Source organism: Neopsephotus bourkii, unplaced genomic scaffold, assembly GCF_033783945.1.
Source record: "Neopsephotus bourkii isolate Nb327-2 ecotype Australia unplaced genomic scaffold, CSIRO-AGI_Nbou_v1 NB_874, whole genome shotgun sequence".
Taxonomy (NCBI): domain Eukaryota; kingdom Metazoa; phylum Chordata; class Aves; order Psittaciformes; family Psittacidae; genus Neopsephotus; species Neopsephotus bourkii.
Genome location: NW_026901368.1, coordinates 58,353 through 80,794, shown reverse-complemented (window position 1 = coordinate 80,794; position 22,442 = coordinate 58,353). Strand labels below are relative to the sequence as shown.

Sequence of the window (22,442 nt, the reverse complement as noted above, 5' to 3'; positions counted from 1 at the left end):
GCAGCGCGGTGGCTACGTGAAGCACGGAAGGACTCAGCACAGAACGCAGAGCTGGGAGCCGGAGCATGGCCGCCAGGCCTGGGTGAGGCAGGTCCCCTGTCAGGAGGGGAGCGGGCTTGGGGTAGGCTCACATATAGGCTCAGATATGGGAAGGCCAGGTTCCTTTGTAAGGGTGTGGGGGGAGGTCGGATTATGCCATAGGATCCTGTGGGGAGTCCAGGCTCCTGCATAAGTGTTTGAGATGAGGGTCGGCACTCCTATAAGGGCCTGTGGGGAAACAGAGTTCTTTATGAAGTGCTGTGTGGAGGCCAAGCTCCTCTATAGGAGCCTGGGAGGGAGATAAGTTCTCCTACTGAGAATCAGATGGGAGGCCAGGATCATCTCTAGGAACCGGAGAAGAATCCAAACTTCTCTATAAGGGAGTGGCCAGGCTTCCCCTAAAAGGACTGGCAGGGAGGCAAGGCTCATCTATAAGAGCCTAGGAGGAGGCCAGGTTCCCTTCTACGGACCTGTGGAGGGGCCAGGCTCTCCTATAATGCCCCCGGGTGAAGGGGGGTGGGGAGGGAATCTCCTCCATAAGAGTCTGGGGCAAGGCCAGGTGTCTGTGGGGAGGTCAAGCTGCTGCTACAGGGAATGCGAGGTAAGAAACCAAGCCCCTACTACGGAGGCTGGGCAGTGTGAGTTCTCTTCTTTCTACTTGTGCAGTAGCAGGACCCGGAAGTGCCACCGGAGCGGGGCAGCCTGTGTGCAGTGCCTGAGACATCTCCAGCCACAGCAGGGCTCCAGTCTCAGCCTGGGGGACCAGGCGTCACTGACCCTTTTGATCCCTACTCAGGTGCTCAGCTGCCCCAGGGAGCCACCGCTGGAGCCCAGGCCATGCCCCACTGGAGCAGAAGTGATTTCAGCCAGTCCCCAGATGGATGAGTCCCTGCAGAGCTCAGTCCCTCCTTGCAGAAGACATTGTAGTCAAAGACCTAATGATCTTGAACAGGTAATGTCCACTCTCTTAGGCCTTGTACTTTGGCCTTGAGAAGACCCTTTGTTGTCAACATCATCTGTCATTTATAATACCTGTAGGAAAGGTAAATTGTGTGTGGGTCAAGGCAGAGATGATCCTGACCAGGAGCCCATTACACATTACAGAGCTGGTGATCCCCTGAGCAGGCACGCGGCTGGTCTGCATTGCCCAAGCCCTGTGGCTGCAGGGTGAGCTTTGCCACCTCCTGGTAACGGGGTTCATGGGCAGCTCCTGCCTGATACTGACACACCAGCTGCCTGGCCCTGCCTGTATCTGGAAATGCAGCAAGAAGTTCTCATGTAAACTTCCTTCGTGAGTAATGCTACATTCCTGTGATGCTTTATGTATTAGCTCGTATTACCAAAAAGGAATTCCTTTAACTCCGCCTGAAGGCAGGATGCCCACCATCTGACGGGACATAAGATTTACATGCTACATGTCTCCCTGTACTTATGTTGTCTTATTAAAACAGCTGTGGCCTCTCTGTCCCTAGGGGGGGAGGCGGGATCTATGCAGCTGGTTATCACGGTCTCTTAATAGGCCCTTCACTTTTATGGGTATCTGGGAGGGGGACAAACCCCTCTAGAGAGGCCTGTGAGGAAACTCAGCCTGAACGTAGGGGCCTCTGTGGAGGCTAAAGTCTTGGTGTGTTCTCTCCCAGAGCTGTCGTGGTATTGAGCAAGTAGGAAGTAAAGGCTGAGGAAGGATATGCTCTTATAGGCTTCCTCCCAGGAGAAGGAACTTGAACATCCTAGGGTGCTTTGAAGGTGTACCAGCCCTAGCCTAGACAAAAATGTCAGTATGGCATCTTTCAGAAGAAAGATAGCCACCACACAAGTCTCAAAACTTAATCATAAAAGATGTGTGTGAGAACTAAGACTACAGCAGGGTCCTTCAGGAGAATATTTCGACACTTGGTCTTTCAGAAATGTAAATGGACAACCGATTCCTTGGCATGTGCCCTTTGCACAGTCCATCAGGAGAGATATTTAAGCTCACTGCCATCTACTCTGCACATGGAAATACAGTAAAAGCTCTGGGGACTGTTTGGCTTACACATGCACTGAAGTCACAGAGATTCAACTTGAAGAATATCATAGAATCATAAAATCATACATCAGAAGCTCCCGTTGCTCCAATGTTAAGGCACCTGGCACCAGGTTTAAACAGCTGAACTGTGTGCTGGTCCCCTTCTCCTCCATCCCTGTATCATAAGGCACTGAGGAGCTTCTTAAGCAATGCTGCACATGAGGATATGAGGGAGACCAGGAGCCCTGCGGCACACGAGTTTCTGAATCAATGCCGTGAGCACATATATGGTAACAAAAAAAGCAAGAACTTTGGGAGATATGGTCAGGAAATGAGTTTCAGGGCTCCAGCCCAACATTAATAACTAAGTTTATTTCCAGTGGTGCATAGGCACAACAAGTCCAAGGGACTTCTTTACCAGAAGTTAATCAAATGAGAGTCTGCAGAGCCTACCAGGCATGCGCTACACCATGAACCTAAAAATCTGCAAGCCCCTCATTGGAGAGGTGGTTGAAGAGCTAACCAACTTCTCCAGATCCTCAGCAACACTGCAGGGTGCAGGTCTGTGGCAGCACAGCCTCTCACTGGGTAGCTGTGCTGTGGCCTGCTACACAAGGCAAGATGCAAATCACCTTCCAGTATCAGCACTTAAACCTAAAGCACAATCACAGCTAAGCCAGACACGTAGTGTATTGTTGGTGCACCTCTAAGTGAGCTCCCTGAAAGACGTGGCCAAAATGAAACCTAAATTACAAGCTTAATCACTATTAATGAAGGACATGAGAAACGGGGAAAAGCTTAACCTGAGATCTGAGTGGGATATATATGCCCTAAACATTAGCCAGTTTCCCAAAGCATTGTGCAGCACTCCCCTCAGCATGTATGACTTCTTGGTTATCTCCAGCCTCTTTCAGATGGCTGTGCTTTGGAAGAACTTGAAATCAAAAACTTCTTCTGACACAGATGGCCCCTGCGTCTGGGTCCATCGCTTAGACTCCTTTTCTTCCCCCGAGTGTGAACATGGCATATCTGTCCAAGCAGTTTGCTGGTCACAGGCACAGATTTGTAATAGGCAGTTTCTGGGTTTGCAGATAATTATCTCAGACCTCAAATACTTTGCTGAAACGGAGAAGCACTTCAGCTCTGTGTGGCTGCTGTGAGAAATGGTCTCTAGGTAAAAACTTAAGCTCAGGGTAGACACAACAGTGAAGCAGCTCTTTATTAATGGTTTTGCAAAAAACGGGTGTCCTAGCAAGCACAGCACACAGAGCAAAAGCAGAACTATGATTTGTATTTCCTATCCCATCCACAAGATCCCTCCCTTGTTTCCCGGTTGGTTGGGTACTCCAAGGTTTACAGCCTATTCAGTGCTTATAACCTATGCTAACTGTCCCGCCTCTGTTTATACCTCCCCATACTGGAAGTTTTATGCCCCTTCCTCTTATTTATTAACCACATCTGTATTAACCACATAATCCTTTTCCAGTTCAATTTTGCAACTCTTTGGCAGACATGTGGTACCCCAACTTACTGTTTAAACAGCTTGCACTTCTGAGTTTGTACATAGGCAGTATTTTTCTTAACCAAGGAGTGTATATTTCATCTAGAGATGACATTGGCTTTAACGTGAGAGTGTGTCTTTTTGAGTTACTGGATCTTAAACCCCTTGTTTCATTCCCTTAGTAACTTAGCACCAGCCCCAATATTGAAAACTCTTAATATTGTAAACTCTTAATATTGATCTTGAAGCTCTAATACTGGAAAGCCTTAATATTCCAAAGCCCCCTCTGCAGTTATGAAAAAACACCGCTTCTCTCACAATTCACCCTTTCTCTTATTTATACTGGGTTTGGTTTTTGCACTTTCTTTAAAGACTTACCCCATATGTCGCGTTCAGTCTGGAGAACATAACTTCACAGTTTTGGTCTAAAGTTAAGTTGTCCTGATCATCTTCAAATTTTTTGTATTTTTTTTTTTTTAATCTAAAGCATTTCATCCGAGTAGGGTGGTGGTCCCATGATCATTTTTTTGGACAAAGTTGTTTCAAGAAGTTGTACACGTCTTCCTATATACATAATTATGTAGCCCCATAAAGCTATTCAGACACCTGCTACTACAATTATGGAAGTAAAAACTGATATCACCATTGCTCTCCATTTTCCAAATGAGGATTCTAACCATCCTGTTAATGAAATACCTGTTCTCATATTTCAAACATCTACTTTAAAACTTTAATTGCAATTACATTTACTATCTTGGGATTACTTGTTGGAGCCCATGTTGCCACCGATGGAGGAATGGTAGTGTCCACAGTCTGGCCACATTCCTTCCTCTTTGTCTTCCAAGCCACTCTTGTAAATCCAGCAATTGAATGCCCTCCTGTCACATCTGCCCCCAGGCCATGAACTTGGCTTATTGCCCCTCCAGCACTTGCAATAGCAAGTGCATGGGACCACACTCTTAACACCCCACATTCAAATTTTAAGTGACCTTTAAACATCTTAACTTTATATTTTAGAGATTTTCTCTAAGCACTGGGTGAGATCCACCCATTAAAGCCAGTTGTAAACCAAACATCACTCCACTCAGGAAAAGGAGATTCCCAGTATGGTTGAAGATAATACTCTGGGTATAAATAGTTACCACAGCTTACAGTTTATCCAGCCTGCACTGGTTTAGTTTCATAGGCTGTACTTAGAAAGTATTCGCTTTAACCACAAATTGTGTCTTTCATCTAGAAATGACACTGTCTTTAATCACAAAGCGTGTCTATTTGAATAATTATATCTCAAACCCTTTCCTTCATTGCCTTAGGAACTTACAGCCAGACCTAGTATTGAAAACTCTTATTATTGCAAAGCCTCACTATTAGTCCTGCAGCTCTAAGATTGGAAAGTCTTACTACTGTAAAGACCCATCCCTAGTTATGCGAAAGCAACACTGTTTTTCTCACAGATGGGAGTAACTGGAAACACCACCACACTGGCCAGACCAACAGTGTCTTCTGCCTGGAGAACCTACAAACAGGATCAACAGCATCTAGGGATGTAGCCGTCAACTGTGGCATAAGCAGGCTCACCTGAAACAGAGAGCACAAATAAATTATGTCTGCTTATGTGAAGTGCTCATTACAAGACTCTACACAGGACAGAAACACTGGCCACCTGTGTTAAAGGGATGGAAGGCAATGGTGGATGAGGCTGAAAGAGACGTCTTGATTCTATGATTCTATGATTTGCCGAGCAACCAAGGCATTTTACCAAGTTCCATCACTAAAGTGCCATAGGGAATTATATAGCTCATGGTGTTGAATGAGGGAAAGGCCCAAACTGCAGAGACTGGTGTGATCCCAAACTTGGATATCCTTAAGCTCCACAACTGCCTACATACAGGGCTTTGGTTAGAACCTCTCCATAGTGAAACCTTGTCTCCAAAGTCAGAGTCCAGCTTCCCAGGTTCTTTCAGGGGGTACCAGATTTCACCTAAACCATTCCCTTTACAGAGCTAAAGCTCGTGATCTGATGGGGAAGAGCAAAAGCAGGTTTCTTCCGTGGAGCCAGAAACCCCATAAAGCAAGTAATTCTGGTGCACTGGTCGGGATGGGTATAGGTGTCCTCCTGCACATTAGAAAAGACAGAGCTGAGGATCTGTGTGGCTCTGGGACTTCCAGTGCCCTTCCTCTCTGCTCCCCAGCTGTCCTCCGGGAGCTGGTGGGAAGGCAAGAGGTTAGGCCAGCCTGGGCTTTACAGAGACCTGATACCAAGGCACGTCTTGGTGGCCTGACATGAAGCCAGAGGGCATTGTGGAAATATTTGATCCGCTTGCACTCTTGGGTGTCAAAGAACTCGAACGACACAGACAAAACGGCCCTAACATCTGTAAGAAGAGAGCAAATCTCCTCTCTTCTGATCTCTTCTCATCCCGATACAAAGATCTCTGTCCACAGCAAGCACCAGGTGATGTTGGTCTTCTGCAGGAAACATGGTAACCATGAGTCATAGAATCATATAACCAACTACGTCGGAAAAGACCTTGTCCAGAGAAGAACTCATCCCTTTACACAGCCTGGTATTTCAAAGATGAGCACTGAGTTCAGGAAGGCCTGCAGGACCCATGCGGAAAGGGTCACTCAGCACACCACTACCTCTGGGGAGACGAAGCCAGCTTCCTAAAGGCACTGCATGTTCCCTAGGTACGCCATGGTCTTGCAGTCCCAGCTGACTTCTCTCCCACAGCTATGGAGTAATAAAAAAGCATTGGGGATCTATGAAAGCAAAGTGTCTTGGCTCATTTGTCTTCTCTTTCTTCCCCATCCCTTTTCCAAGCAGCTTTAAGCTCAAGTCTTTTGAAATGTGCTGTCTGGTATATCTCCATTTCATGCCTGAGTGACAGCCTTTCATCCCACGTGTACGTATGCACTTGTTATCACTTGCTGTTTGCAATTTTGCAGCAGACATGGGATAAAACCTCAACCTCTGCACTTCCTGTCCATAGAATCACAGAATCATAGAATAGTTAGGGTTGGAAAGGACCTTAAAATTATCTAGGTCCAACCCTCCTGCCATGGGCAGGGACACCTCGCACTAAACCATGCCACCCAAGACGGTGTCCAACCTGGCCTTGGACATTGCCAGGGTTGGAGAACTTCCTTGGGCAACCCATTCCAGGGCCTCACCACCTTCACAGTGAAGAACTTCTATCTCTACATCTAACGTAAACTTCCCCTATTTAAGTTTGAAGCCATTGCCCCTTGTGCTATCACTACAGTCCCTAACGAAGAATCCCCTCCCCAGCATCCCTGTAGGTGTCTTTCAGGTACTGGAAGCTGCTAGGAGGTCTGGACAAAGCCTTCTCCAGGATGAACAGCTGCAACTTTCTCAGCCTGTCTTCATGTGGGAGGTGTTCCAGCCCCCTTGTCATCCTCATGGCCCTCCTCTGGACTCGCCCCAACAGCTCCACGTCCTTTTTAAGTTGAAGACATCAAAAGTATATACTCCAATACTCCAAGTGAGGTCTACCGAGAGCAGAGTAGAGTAGACTAATTACCTCCTACAACCCTTGGTTACACATCACAGACAGCTGCAAAACACAGCTCAGCAGCAAAGCAGCATCCCGGTCCTCTCGCCACCAGCTCTAGACTTCCCTAGCACTTGCTGGAAATACTGACTAGACCATTTTGCTATGAGACAGTCTGCTTTACACTGATACGTCCGCTCAGAGGGGTTCCCAAGCTACCACATGAGATATATGGTGAAGGTCTGCTGGCACACTGAGTTCACATGGAGATGCTTCACCCAGCTTGCATCCCCAATGCGCCAGTACCTTCTGCTGCAAATTCATGTAAAGTCCTTCAGAGTTGCAGAGTCTGCTAGGTGGTGCCCTGGCTGTAGGACACACTGTCCTTAAGCCACTGAATACCCAGAAGTGACTACGGCTGTTCAGGATAATGGCCACACCCATTGCGCAAGCAAGTTAAAGGGTAATAAGGTCACTACTTTGAGTCTGTAATTTTGAAAAGGTAGTGGAAGGAAAAATAAAACCAAAAAAAATAGTGGAAACCTTGAAGTCCTGGGACCTTGAGTTCAGAAGGCAAGCCAAACACACGCATAGGGTTAGCTGCAACATGTTCTGCTGCTTCACTGCCAGAGAACACAGAGAAGGTAGATCTGTGTCATCTGGAACCCTGCAGTGAGGAGTACACATCCAGAGGACCACACTGCCACGTAATGGCATTTGGGTGCTTTTAACTCACAAGTTTGGCGTCCTCTTTCTGTCATTCTTCCTGGATGTTCTCCAGTGTGGTTACGCTGGTAACTCCTGCCTTTGAGACAAATCACACTGTCATCTGATTAACGTTAATTAAAAACACCCTTTGTTAGATGGCAGTACATGAAACCTAAATTGGCAGGGACGTCAGGGAGAAAGCAGTAATGTGTGAGCTCAGCTATGGATGGGCACTGCAAGGAAATGCAGAGCTGTACAGGAAGCTGGAGGGCCATGCCACAGTGAGAAACAGGAAGTGGGATGTGAAGCCCTGGTATGGCTCTGGAGTGAGCTCCACCTCTGCTGTGTTGGGCATGAGTTTCTGAGGAGCCAGCCCTGACCCAGGAGCTGGAGCTCACTCCAGAGCCATGCCATGGCTTCAGGACCCCTGCCGCAGGAAACACTCCCCTCACCCTCCAAAGCCTGCATTTCCACACTCACCAGAATCTTCCAGAGATGACTTTGTCTGCACCAGCTTGAGGAACAGCTGCCAAAACTGGGAGAGAGAAGAAAGCTACAGGAGAGTCGATATGTATCACCAACGGAACTGAAGCCCAGCTAGAGAACATTGCTGGCCTTTCCATCTCATCCCCAAACCCAGAGCTGGGAGAAGACTTATGGGGCAGGAGAGCTCCAAGAACATACACCCTTCCTCCACCTGTCCCATGGCCACCAACCTCTCTATACCTTCTCCTGCCGCTTCTCTGTCATTACATTTGTGTTGTGGGTTACAACTTCTTCCGCCTCATCCTTATCCCTGCAGAGCTGCTCATAAATGTGCTAGGCCTAGGAGAGCAAACAAACAGGGCAGGAGCATGTTAGCAAGCAAGGAGTTGCTATGACAACTCATGCAGCTAGCTCTGGAGGAAAACACAGCCTCCAAGTGAAGAGGTGGACAGAGGCTGCCAGCAGAACAGGGAACAGCATACAAGGCCCCCAGCGCCCTGCTGCTTGAGCAAAACTGACCTCACAACACAAGCTGCACTTCATTTGGCATGAAAAGCTCATAGCAATCGAGTCCTTGACATCTAAATCACTCTTATCCAACCGTGCAAGGCTGCTACCAGCCATGTCCCTGGTGTACTCTTCAGGTTTTCAGAGCACACTATACAGACTTAAATGTGATGGTCTTCCTCTGCTGCAGCTCTTGATGTAGTGTCTGCATGAGTTGCAGCAGAGGAAGACCCTCATATTTAAGACTGCGCCAGCACTGTGCATATATGTTAGCCGTGTTAAACCATACAGCAAGAAAGAGCAGCATGTTCGCTTTACTGCCACGGTCTTCTCGTACTGCAGATTCCTGGTTTTGTGAATTGCCTCCATCATCAGCTCTTATCTGTGAAGACAACAGATCTAGAGTCAACACGTCACTGACTATTGAAGCTCCACAATGGACTATGTGGCTTAGGAAAGGAAGAGGCACAGGCCAAATTCAGATGGCCTTAAGGACCTATGTCCACCCAAAGCATCTTCACAAAACCCAACATTTATACATCTTGCTAACCCTACACCTGTCTATGCAATGGAACTCTACCCATGAAATCCACCAATATATAGTACTGTATCATCTCCGCAGAATCTAGGATAATTGGGAAGCCCGCTCCTTTCTGCTACCTCCAAACTTGCAACACTTTTCCCTCATTTTCCAGGCAAAGGAATCTCAAGCGAGAAGAGGGTAACAGACTTCCCAATTTTAGCAAACCCTATGGATAGCACGCAACACTATGTGTAAAAAGATACATATATATGTGTGCTTTAAAGAAATTCCTGGTTGAGGCTGGTGTCTCTGGATGTGACCCCTGCGATAGCCAGCCCCAAAAGGCACCCAAAGGAGAAGATGTGGCCGTCAGATGAAGGAAGTCAAAGGTTCAGCAGCAGAATTTCTACATATATGAAGGAGCTTAGGACTTTCTAGCAGCAGCAGGCACTGGGAGCATGCAGGGTGCTGGGGCATGGTGGGAGAAACGAGCCAGGAGCCAGGATCCATCCCCAAGGATGGTGATGGATCAACACCCTGACCTTCTTCCGATGCAGTTTTTGCTTTTCCCTGAATTCCTCCATTTCCTTTGCTTCTTCCCTAAGGGTTTCTGCCAGCTAGATCTGACCTTCTCCCACACTAAATCTGCAAAGAAAAAAAAGTTTCATATATAGTGATAGTGGAATAGACTCCACAACTTGGTTAAAGTTGTAAAGTAGGTATGCTTTATTCAGCTGAAGACGCACGGGGGATTGGTCCTCCAAAAGGCATGCGTGCCTCAGTGCCGTTTTCCTTTTACATTTATCCTGTAAAGTCATACATAGGTATTAGGTCACACAATACGCCTATACATATTCATATTCTATCCCCGCTTCGTATTATAATGAGCTAAAAGGCGCTCCACGCATGCGCAGTGCCTCCTGCTGGTCTTGGGCAGGGGTCTTCAGATGAAGTAAGTAGTCTTCCTCTTGTGGGTAGGGGTCTTCAAGATGAAGTAAACGAGTCTTCCTCAGGCTTGAACTTTTTACCTCTGGTCCTCACGCATGCTCTTTAGGAGCTGGATGGGTCTAGTCCATGTCTAGCTGGTTTAATGAGCTATTCCCTTCGCTAGGAAGCCTTATCTTACTGCTGCCTGATAAGGCAACTGCTGGGCTTGTCAAGCCAGCCATGATTTAAGCAGTACTCCTTGTACAACCCCCCATTCTCCTCACTAGGAGGTTTTGTTCTGGTATTTGTCTGATAAGACATCTGCTGAGCTCGTTAAACCAGCTATGACTTAAGCAGTACCCCCCTGTACATTTAGACAACCTCCCTGTACATTTTGACAACCCCCTTGTACCCAATAGGCCACGTCAGTTTCATATAGATATATAAATAGACAGATAGATACACACAGATATACATGCATACATATATGCACACGCATACACACATACATGAAAAAACTGTTGCTCAAATCACCTGCTGTAGCTGACATCAAACCGACCCCATAATACATCTCCATTTCCAGAAACATATAAAAGCAGCAGGAATTTTGAAGCGGCATCCAAGCAGCATTAGCTATGTCAGCGTCAGTTCTGCTGGGGGCCTCCTTTCAGTTTAAGAAAACTGGTATCAAGTTCTGCAAACAAGCACAGTCACATCTGCCCCTCACCGCCATGAATTCAGCCAGGTTTCGACACACAGTAACCTGAAGCAAAGAGGTGCCCCAATTTACCACACAGTCAAGCTGGGCCACAGAAAAAATGATGCTAAAATACCCTCAGGCTCATCCTGCTGAAAGTGAGTGGCCATACCACAGAACAGCACCCCAGCAAGTTCATCGAGGGCCATATGCAAAGTGTAGCTCACACTTCAAGACCCAGAGCTGTTTCAAACCCACAGCTATCAATAGCCAGCTGCTTCAACAGCAGAGCCATGCTGGGGAGGTTCACCAAGAGTCAGGACAGCAGAAAAACGTGGCTGCAGCACAGAGTGCACGCAGCAGAGAGTGCACCCAGCACAGGAGAGCAGAGTGCCAGCCCTCGGGGTAGGTGTGCTGCCTCCCATGTGTACATGGAAATAAAGGGACAATGTAACGTGGCCAAAGCATCATCTTGTAGATGCTCTGATTAGAAGTGTGGGATCATTTAGGCTGGAAAAGTCCTTTAAGATTATTGTGTCCAACAGCTTACCCTGTGCTGCCAAATCCACCGCTACACCGTGTCCCGAAGTGCCACATCTGCACATCTTCTAAACACCTCCAGGGATGCTGACTCCACCACTGCCCTGGGCAGCCTGTTACAGTGCTTGACAACCCACTCTGGGAATAAATTGTTCCTCATATTCTGTCTGAACTTCACCTGGTGCAGCTTGAGGTCATTTCCTCTTGTCCTATCCCGTGTTACATGGGAAAGGATACAGACTCCCACCTCACAACCTCCTTTCAGGTGATAGAATCATTGCAGTACAGTCCCTAAATCCTGGCCAGGGCCTAGAAAAGTCTGGGAAATTCAAGTGTTAAACATGCATCACAGGGCAGAGGAACCTCTGGCAGATCCCACAGTTACAGGCTTGATACTACAGGAACATGTATTTGCACATCTACCCCACCATCACTCAAATCATGTACATGGACTTGGGAAACAGAGATCATACACTACCACAGAAGAATGTGTCACAGCGAGGTATATTAATCTTAAGAGATTCAGGTAGAAGCAGAGCTGCGTACGCAGGGTTTCAGGATTCTGTCATCAAACAGTAGTTTGCCAGATACATTTGTCACTGAGCATGCAAAAAAACTTTCTTTGCATGACTACCATCCTCGTTGCTGCATCCAGTATCAGTCATGGTGGCCTAAGAGGGAATGAGCACAGTGCTAACGAACTCCGTGTTTAAGAAAAGATAAAACCTGCCCTGTGTGGGAACATTCTGCTCTGACTTCATGCGTGGTTCCAGCCATGCCCTGCAACCGACTAAAATCATGGAACCACATCCACAAAATAAAACTCTTTCTGGAATCACAGCCATAGCTGACACTTAGATCTAAACCTTGTTTTCCAGAACAGTGGTGAATTAATTCAGCAGTTTATTCCCAAAGGGCTTTGACAGCCAGGACTTCACTGCCGTTGATCTCCGGAGGGCAGTGTACAACATGGAAGGGGATAGCCAATTCAGAGAAACATTTCCAATTTCAGCCGGCTGTGAGTCAAGACATTTCAGTTCAGATCATTCCACAACTACTGAAACCCAGGCAGGGACACCCTCCACTAGACCAGGTTGTGCTAAGCCCCATCTAGCCTGGCCTTGAACAGTGCCAGGGATGGGAAATGTGTTTTTAAATAGGCACACACCCCCCATCTAACCGCTTCCAGCAGCAGACAAACAAACACGGACGCAAACACGGCCTGCAGCGGACACCCTCTCTGCCGCTTTAAACCCACTCAGGAATAGCCCCAAACACGAGACAAAGTGCTGACGAACACACCATGGCATGTAACAACACCGCAGACCCCTCCCCTCCGCTCTAAGCTCGCCGGACCCACCACAGCCGACAGGCGGCGGAGCCAGCCCGGACCAGGACCGGCGGAACCTCACCCTGAGCCAATCCCCGCCTTCCCCCCCGGACCTTGGGACTGCTCTTGGGGCGGGCCTTGTGGGGCCCCCTCACGGCCTCCGCCATGGCCATACTCTGCAGCACCACCAAGCCGCAGCCACGGCTACTGCGGGCGGAAGCGGGGGAAGATTGACACCGCCCCCACCCGCTCCCCTCCAGTCAGCAGCGCGGTGGCTACGTGAAGCACGGAAGGACTCAGCACAGAACGCAGAGCTGGGAGCCGGAGCATGGCCGCCAGGCCTGGGTGAGGCAGGCCTCATGTCAGGAGGGGAGCGGGCCTGGTGTAGGCTCACACATAGGCTCAGATATGGGAAGGCCAGGTTCCCTAGTAAGGGTGTGGGGGGAGGTCGGATTACGCCATAGGATCCTGTGGGGAGGCCGGGCCCCTCCATAAGTGTTTGAGATGAGGATCGGAAGAGAATCCTTCATAAAGTGCTGTGTGGAGGCCAAGCTCCTCTATAGGAGCCTGGGAGGGAGGTAAGTTCCCCTGCTGAGGACCGGATGGGAAGCCAGGATCATCTCTAAGAACCGGGGCAGAATCCAACGTTCTCTATAAGGGAGTAGCCAGGATCCCCGTAAACAGAGTGGCAGGGAGGCAAGGATCATCTACAGGACACTAGGAGGAGGCCAGGTTCCCTTCTACGGACCTGTGGAGGGGCCAGGCTCTCCTATAATGCCCCCGGGTGAAGGGGGGTTGGGAGGGAGTCTCCTCCATAAGAGTCTGGGGCAAGGCCAGATGTCTGTGGGGAGGTCAAGCTGCTGCTACAGGGAATGCGAGGTAAGAAACCAAGCCCCTACTACTGAGGCTGGGCAGTGTGAGTTCTCTTCTTTCTACCTGTGCAGTAGCAGGACCCGGAAGTGCCACCAGAGCGGGGCAGCCTGTGTGCAGTGCCTGAGGCATCTCCAGCCACAGCAGGGCTCCAGTCTCAGCCTGGGGAACCAGGCATCACTGACCGTTTTGATCCCTACTCAGGTGCTCAGCTGCCCCAGGGAGCCACCGCTGGAGCCCAGGCCATGCCCGACTGGAGCAGAACTGATTTCAGCCAGTCCCCAGATGGATGAGTCCCTGCAGAGCTCAGTCCCTCCTCGCAGAAGACATTGTAGTCAAAGTCCTAATGATCTTGAACAGGTAATGTTCACTCTCTTAGGCCTTGTACTTTGCCCTTGAGTAGACCCTTTGTTATCAACATCATCTGTCATTTTTAATACCTGTAGGAAAGGTAAATTGTGTGTGGGTCAAGGCAGAGATGATCCTGACCAGGAGCCCATTGCACATTATAGAGCTGGTGATCCCCTGAACAGGCACAGGGCTGGTCTGGAAATGCAGCAAGAAGTTCTCATGTAAATTTCCTTCATGACTAATGCTGCTTTCTTGTGATTCTTTATGTATTAGCTCATAGCACCAAAAAGGAAGAGCTCTAACTCTGCCTGGAGGCAGGATGCCCAGCATCTGAAGTGACATAAGATTTACATGCTACCTGTATCCCTACTCGTATTTTGTCTTATTAAAGCAGCTGTGGCCTCTCTGTCCTTAGCGGGGAGGCAGGATCTGTGCAGCTGGTTATCAGGGTCTCTTGATAGGACTTTCACTTCTATGGGTGTCTGAGAGGAGGAGAGAGCCCTCTAGAGAGGCCTGTGGGGAAATTCAGACTGACTGTAGGGCCTTTGTGGAGGCTGTAGTCTTAGTGTGTTCTGTCCCAGAGCTGTCGTGGTATTGAGCAAGTAGGAAGTAAAGGCTGAGGAAGGACGTGCTCTTGGAGGCTTCCTCCCAGGAGAAGGAACTTGAACATCCTAGGGTGCCTTGAAGGTGTACCAGCCCTAGCCTAGGCAAAAAAGTCAGTATGACATCTTTCAGAAGAAAGATAGTCACCACACAAGTCTCAAAACTTAATCATAAAAGATGTGTGTGAGAACTAAGACTACAGCAGGGTCCTTCTGGAGAATATTTCGACACTTGGTCTTTCAGAAATGAGAATGGAAAACCGATTCCTTGGCATGTGCACTTTCCACAGTCCATTGTAATGCATCAGGAGAGACGTTTAAGCTCACTGCCATCTACTCTGTACAGGGAAATACAGTATAAGCTCTGGGGACTGTTTGGCTTAGACATGCACTGAAGTCACGCAGATTCAACTTGAAGAATATCATACATCAGCAACTCCCCTTTCTCCGAAGTTAAGGCAACTGTCACCAGGTTTAAACAGCTGAACTGTGTGCTGGTTCCCTTCTCCTCCATCACTGTGTCATAAGGCACTGAGGAGCTTCTTAAGCAATGCTGTACATGAGGATATGAGAAAGACCAGCAGTCCTGCAGCACATGAGTTTCTGAATCAAAGCTGTGATCACACATATAGTAACAAAAAAAGTAAGAACTTTGGGAGATATGGTCAGGAAATGAGTTTCAGGGCTCCAGCCCAACATTAATAACTAAGTTTATTTCCAGTGGTGCCTAGTCACAACAAGTCCAAGGGACTTCTTTACCAGAAGTTAATCAAATGAGGGTCTGTGGAGCCTACCAGCCATGAGCTGTACCATGAACCTAAAAATCTGCAAGCCCCTCATTGGAGAGGTGGTTGAAGAGCTAACCAACTTCTCCAGATCCTCAGCAACACTGCAGGGTGCAGGTTTGTGGCAGCACAGCCTCTCACTGGGTAGCTGTGCTGTGGCCTGCTACACCAGGGAAGATGCAAATCAGCTTCCAGTATCAGCACTTAAACCTAAAGCACAATCACAGCTAAGCCAGACACGTAGTGTATTGTTGGTGCACCTCTAAGTGAGCTCCCTGAAAGACGTGGCCAAAATGAAACCTACATTACAAGCTTAATCACCATTAATGAAGAACTTGAGAAACAGGGAAGCTTAACCTGAGATCTGAGTGGGATATATATGCCCTAAACATTAGCCAGTTTCCCAAAGCATTGTGCAGCACTCCCCTCAGCACATATGACTTCTTGGTTATCTCCAGCCTCTTTTGAGATGGCAGCACTTTAAAAGAATCTCAAATCAAAAACTTCTTCTGACACAGATGGCCCCTGCGTCTGGGTCCATCACTTAAGACTCCTTTTCTTCCCCCGAATGTGAACATGCCATATCTGTCCAAGCAGTTTGCTGATCACAGGCACAGATTTGTAATAGGCACTTTCTGAGTGTGCAGATAATTATCTCAGACCTCAAATACTTTGCTGAAACGGAGAAGCACTTCAGCTCTGTGTGGCTGCTGTGAGAAATGGTCTCTCGGTAAAATCTTAAGCTCAGGGTAGACACAACAGTGAAGCAGCTCTTTATTAATGGTTTTGCAAAAAACGGGTGTCCTAGCAAGCACAGCACACACAGCAAAAGCAGAACTATGATTTGTATTTCCTATCCCATCCACAAGATCCCTCCCTTGTTTCCCGGTTGGTTGGGTACTCCAAGGTTTACAGCCTATTCAGTGCTTATAACCTGTGCTAACTTTCCCACCTCTGTTTATACCTCCCCTTACTCGACGTTGTACTCCCCTTCCTTTTATTTCTTAACCACATCATTATTAACCACATAATCATTTTCCGGTTCAATTTTGCAAGTCTTTGGCAGACATGTGGTACCCCAACTTACTTTTTAACTAGCCTGCACCAGCTTAGTTTGTACATAGACAATATTTTTCTTAACCAAGGTGTATATCTTTCATCTAGAGATGACATTGGCTTTAACCTCAGAGTGTATCTTTTTGAGTTACTAGATCTCAAACCCTTTGTTTCGTTCCCTTAGTAACTTAGCCCCAGCGCCAGTATTGAAAACTCTTAATACTGCAAAGCCTTACTATTGATCTTGAAGCTCTAATAGTGGAAAGCCTTAATATTGCAAAGCCCCATCTCCACTTATGCAAAAACAACACTCTTTCTCTCACAATTCCCCCTTTCCCTTATTTATACTGGGTTTGGTTTTTTTCTCTAAAGCCTTACCCCATATGTCGCTTTCAGTCTGGATAACGTAACTTCACAGTTTTGGTCTACAGATAAGTCATCCTGATCATCTTCAAATTTTTTGTATTTTTTTTTTTTTAATCTAAAGCATTTCATCCGAGTAGGGTGGTGGTCCCATGAGCGTTTGTTTGAACAAAGTTGTTTCAAGACGTTGTACACATCTTCCTATATACGGAATTATGTAGCACCTTATAGCTATTCAGACACCTGCTACTACAATTACAGAAGTAAAAACTGGTATCACCATTGCTCTCCATTTTCCAAATCAGGATTCTATCCATCCTGTTAATGAAATACCTGTTCTCATATTTTCAGCCAGTTCTTCTGCCAACGTAGTGAGGCCTTGAAAAGCCCTGGTTATGGCTCCATCTGGTGTTGTATTATTTGGAATAAATGTGCAACACGTATTCCCTAACATTATGCATACTTCCCCTTTTTCAGCTAATGTATCTAAATCTATTCTATTTTCACTGTATATTTGACCCATTCTACCCAGGAATTTGTATTTCTATATCCTGTTTCTATCTTGGCATTATTTTTTGGAGCCCATATCTCCACCGATGGAGGAATAGTAGTGTCCACAGGCTGGCCACAGTTGTTCCTCTTTGGCTCCCAAGTCACTATTGCAAATCTATCAATTGAATCCCCTCCTGTCACATCTGCCCCCAGGCCATGAACTTGGCTTATTGCCCCTCCAGCACTTGCAATAGCAAGTGCATGGGACCACACTCTTAACACCCCACATTCAAATTTTAAGTGACCTTTAAACATCTTAACTTTATATTTTAGAGATTTTCTCTAAGCACTGGGTGAGATCCACCCATTAAAGCCAGTTGTAAACCAAACATCACTCCACTCAGGAAAAGGTGATTCCCAGTATGGTTGAAGATAATACTCTGGGTATAAATAGTTACCACAAATTGCAGTTTAACCAGCCTGCACCGGTTTAGTTTCATAGGCTGTACTTAGAAAGTATTCGTTTTAACCACAAATTGTGTCTTTCATCTAGAGATGGCACTGTCTTTAACCACAAAGCGTGTCTATTTGAATAATTATATCTCAAACCCTTTCCTTCATTGCCTTAGGAACTTAATGCCAGACCTAGTATTGAAAACTCTCATTATTGCAAAGCCTTACTATTGATCCTAAAGCTCTAAGATTTGAAAGTCTTACTATTGTAAAGCCCCATCCCCAGTTATGCAAAAACTACACTATTTCCCTCACAGCTGGGAGTAACTGGAAACATCACCACACTGGCCAGACCAACAGTGTCTTCTGCCTGGAGAACCTACAAACAGGATCAACAGCATCTAGGGATGTAGCCGTCAACTGTGGCATAAGCAGGCTCACCTGAAACAGAGAGCACAAAATAATAAGGTCTGCTTATGAGAAGTGCTCATTACAAGACTCTACACAAGACAGAAACACTGACCACCTGTGTTAAAAGGATGGAAGGCAATGGTGGATGAGGCTGAAAGAGACGTCTTGATTCTATGATTCTATGATTTGCCGAACAACCAAGGCATTTTACCAAGTTCCATCACTAAAGTGCCACAGGGAATTATATAGCTCATGGTGTTGAATGAGGGAAAGGCCCAAACTGCAGAGACTGGTGGGATCCCAAGCTTGGACATCCTTAAGGTCCACAAATGCCTACATAGAGGGCTTTGGTCAGAACTACTGCTTAGTGAAACCTTGTCTCCGAAGTCAGAGTCCAGCTTCTCAGGATCTTTCAGGGGGGACCAGACTTCATCTAAACCATTCCCTTTAGAGAGCTAAAGCTCATGATCTGATGGGGAAGAGCAAAAGCAGGTTTCTTCCGTGGAGCCAGAAACCTGATAAAGCAAGTAATTCTGGTGCACTGGTCGGGATGGGTATAGGTGCCCTTCTGCACATTAGAAAAGAAAGAGCTGAAGATCTGCGTGGCTCTGGGACTCCCAGTGCCCTGGCTCAGTGCTCCCCAACTGCCCTCCGGGAGCTGGTGGGAAGGCAAGAGGTTAGGCCAGCCTGAGCTTTACAGAGACCTGATACCAAGGCACGTCTTGGTGGCCTGACATGAAGCCAGAGGGCATTGCGAAAATAGTTGATCCGCTTGCACTCCTGGGTCTCAAAGAACTCAAACGACACAGACAAACCCGCCCTAACATCTGTAAGAAGAGAGCAAATCTCCTCTCTTCTGATCTCTTCTCATCCCACTACAAAGATCTCTGTCCACAGCAAGCAGTTGGTGATGCTGGTCTTCTGCAGGAAACATGGTAACCATGAGTCATAGAATCATAGAACCAACTAGGTTGGAAAAGGCCTCGTCCAGAGAAGAACTCATCCCTTTACACAGCCAGATATTTCAAAGATGAGCACTGAGTTCAGGAAGGTCTGCAGGACCCATGCGGAAGGGGTCACTCAGCACACCACTACCTCTGGAGAGACAAAGCCAGCTTCCTAAAGGCACTGCATGTTTCCTGGGTACCCCATGGTCCTGCAGTCCCAGCTGACTTCTCTCCCACAGCTATGGAGTAATAAAAAAGCATTGGGGATCTATGAAAGCAAAGTGTCTTGACTCGTTTGTCTTCTCTCTCTTTCCTGCCCATCCCTTTTCCAAGCAGCTTTAAGCCCAAGTCTTTTGAAATGTGCTGTCTGGTATAGCTCCATTTCATGCCTGAGTGACAGCCTTTGATCCCACGTGTATGTATGCACTTGTTATGACTTGCTGTTTGCAAGCTTGCAGCAGACATGGGATAAAACCTCAACCTCTGCACTTCCTGTCCATAGAATCACAGAATCATAGAATAGTTAGGGTTGGAAAGAACCTTAAAATCATCTAATTCCAACCCTCCTGCCATGGGCAGGGACGCCTCGCAGTAAACCATGCCACCCAAGATGGCATCGAACCTGGCCTTGAACGCTGCCAGGGATGGAGAATTCACAACTTCCTTGGGCAACCCATTCCAGGGCCTCACCACCTTCACAGTAAAGAACTTCTATCTTACATCTAACATAAACTTCCCCTGTTTAAGTTTGAAGCCATTACCCCTTGTGCTATCACTACAGTCCCTAACGAAGAGTCCCCTCCAGAGTATCCCTTTAGGTGTCTTTCACTTACTGGAAGCTGCTAGGATGTCTTCACGAAACCTTCTCCAGGATGAACAGCTGCAACTTTCTCAGCCTGTCTTCATGTGGGAGGTGTTCCAGCCCCCTTGTCATCCTCGTGGCCCTCCTCTGGACTCGCCCCAACAGCTCCACGTCCTTTTTATGTTGAAGACTTCAGAACTATACGCAGTACTCCAAGTGAGGTCTTACGAGAGCAGAGTAGAGGAGCCGAATTACCTCCTTCAACCCTTGGTTACACATCACAGACAGCTGCAAAACACAGCTCAGCAGCAGAGCAGCATCACAATCCTCTCACCACCAGCTCTGGACTTCCCTAGCACTTCCTGGAAATACTGACTAGACCATTTTGCTATAAGACAGTCTGCTTTACACTGATACATCCGCTCAGAGGGGTTCCCAAGCTACCACATGAGATATATGGTGAAGGGCTGCTGGCACACCGAGTTTACATGGAGATGGCTTCACCCAGCTTGCATCCCCAGTGCGCCAGTACCTTCTGCTGCAAATTTATTTAAAGTCCTTCAGAGTTTCAGAGTCTGCTAGGTGGTGTCCTGGCTGTAAAACACACTGGCCTTAAGCCACTGAGTATCCATAAGTGACTACGGCTGTTCAGGATAATGGCCACACCAATCGCGCAAGCAGCTTAATGGGTAATAAGGTCACTACTTTGATTCTGTTACTTTGAAAAGATAGTGGAAGGAAAAATAAAAACAAAAAAAATAGTGGAAACCTTTAAGTGGTGGGACCTTAAATTCAGAAGGGAAGCCAAACACACACACAGGGTTAGCTACAACATGTTCTGCTGCTTAGCTACCAGAGAACACAGAGAAGGCAGATCTGTGTCATCCTGGAACCCTGCAGTGAGGAGCAGACATCCAGAGGACCACACTGCCACGTAAAGGCATTTTAGTGCTTTTACCGCACAAGCTTTGACGTTCTCTTTCGGTCCCTCTTCCTGGATCTTCTCCAGTGTGGTAACGCTCTGCTGGTAACTCCTGCCTTTGAGACAAATCACACTGTCATCTGATTAACATTAATTAAAAACACCCTTTGTTAGAAGGCAGTACATGAAACCTGAATTACAGGGACGTCAGGGAGAAAGCAGTAATGTGTGAGCTCAGCTATGGATGGGCACTTCAAGGGAATGCAGAGCTGTACAGGAAGTTGGAGGGCCATGCCACAGCGAAACGGTGAGAAATGGGAAGTGGGATGTAAAGCCCTGGTATGGCTCTGGAGTGAGCTCCACCTCTGCTGTGTTGGGCATGAGTTTCTGAGGAGCAAGCACTGACACAGTAGCTGCAGCTCACTCGAGAACCATGCCATGGCTTCAGAACCCCTGCCGCAGGAAACACTCCCCTCACCCTCCAAAGCCTGCATTTCCACACTCACCAGAATCTTCCAGAGATGATTTTGTCTGCGCCAGATTGAGGAACAGCTGTAAAAACTGGGAGAGAGAAGAAAGCTACAGGAGAGTCGATATGTATCACCAACGGAACTGAAGCCCAGCTAGAGAACATTGCTGGCCTTTCCATCTCATCCCCAAACCCAGAGCTGGGAGAAGAGTTATGGGGCAGGAGAGCTCCAGGAACATACACCCTTCCTCCACCTGTCCCATGGCCACCCAACTCTCTATAACTTCTCCTGCTGCTTCTCTGTCATCACATTTGTGTTGTGGGTTACAACTTCTTCCGCCTCATTCTTATCCCTGCAGAGCTGCTCATAAAAGCGCTAGGCCTAGGAGAGCAAACAAACAGGGCAGGAGCATGTTAGCAAGCAATGAGTTGCTATGACAACTCATGCAGCTAGCTCTGGAGGAAAACACAGCCTCCAAGTGAAGAGGTGGACAGAGGCTGCCAGCAGAGCAGGGAACAGCATACAAGGCCTTCAAGCGCCCTACAGCTTGAGCAAAACTGACCTCACAAGACAAGCTGCTCTTCATTTGGCATGAAAAGCTCATAGCAATCGAGTCCTTGACATCTAAATCACTCTTATCCAACCGTGCAAGGCTGCCACCAGCCATGTCCCTGGTGTACTCTTCAGGTTTTCAGAGCACACTATACAGACTTAAATGTGATGGTCTTCCTCTGCTGCAGCTCTTGATGTAGTGTCTGCATGAGTTGCAGCAGAGGAAGACCCTCATATTTAATACTCTGCCAGCAGTGTGCTCGTATGTTAGCAGTGTTAAACCATATAGCAAGAAAGAGCAGCAGGGTTGCTTTACTGCCATGGTCTTTTCATAGTGCAGATTCCTTGTTTTGTGAATTGCCTCCATTATCAGCTCTTATCTGTGAAGACAACAGAGCTAGAGTCAACACGTCACTGACCATCAAAGCTCCACGATGGACTATGTGGCTTAGGAGAGGAAGAGGCACAGGCCAAACTCAGGTGGCCTTAAGGACCTATGTCCACCCAAAGCATCTTCACAAAACCCAACATCTACACTAATAGCTAAGCCTACACCTCTCTATGCAATGGAACTCTACTCATGAA

At 47.4% G+C, this 22,442-nt stretch overlaps 2 long non-coding RNA genes across 2 annotated transcripts; both read left to right on the top strand.

The window, feature by feature from the left end:
* The first annotated feature begins 754 nt into the window (after nucleotides 1–754).
* On the top strand, nucleotides 755–6,324 carry LOC133214203 (uncharacterized). The gene is made up of 3 exons (XR_009726035.1): nucleotides 755–991; nucleotides 1,739–1,813; nucleotides 5,003–6,324. It is a non-coding gene; the product is annotated as an uncharacterized LOC133214203 (long non-coding RNA).
* Nucleotides 6,325–13,835: 7,511 nt separating this feature from the next.
* Nucleotides 13,836–18,202, top strand: LOC133214205 (uncharacterized). Its single transcript, XR_009726040.1, has 3 exons — nucleotides 13,836–14,011; nucleotides 14,643–14,717; nucleotides 18,071–18,202. It is a non-coding gene; the product is annotated as an uncharacterized LOC133214205 (long non-coding RNA).
* The last annotated feature ends 4,240 nt before the right edge of the window (nucleotides 18,203–22,442 follow it).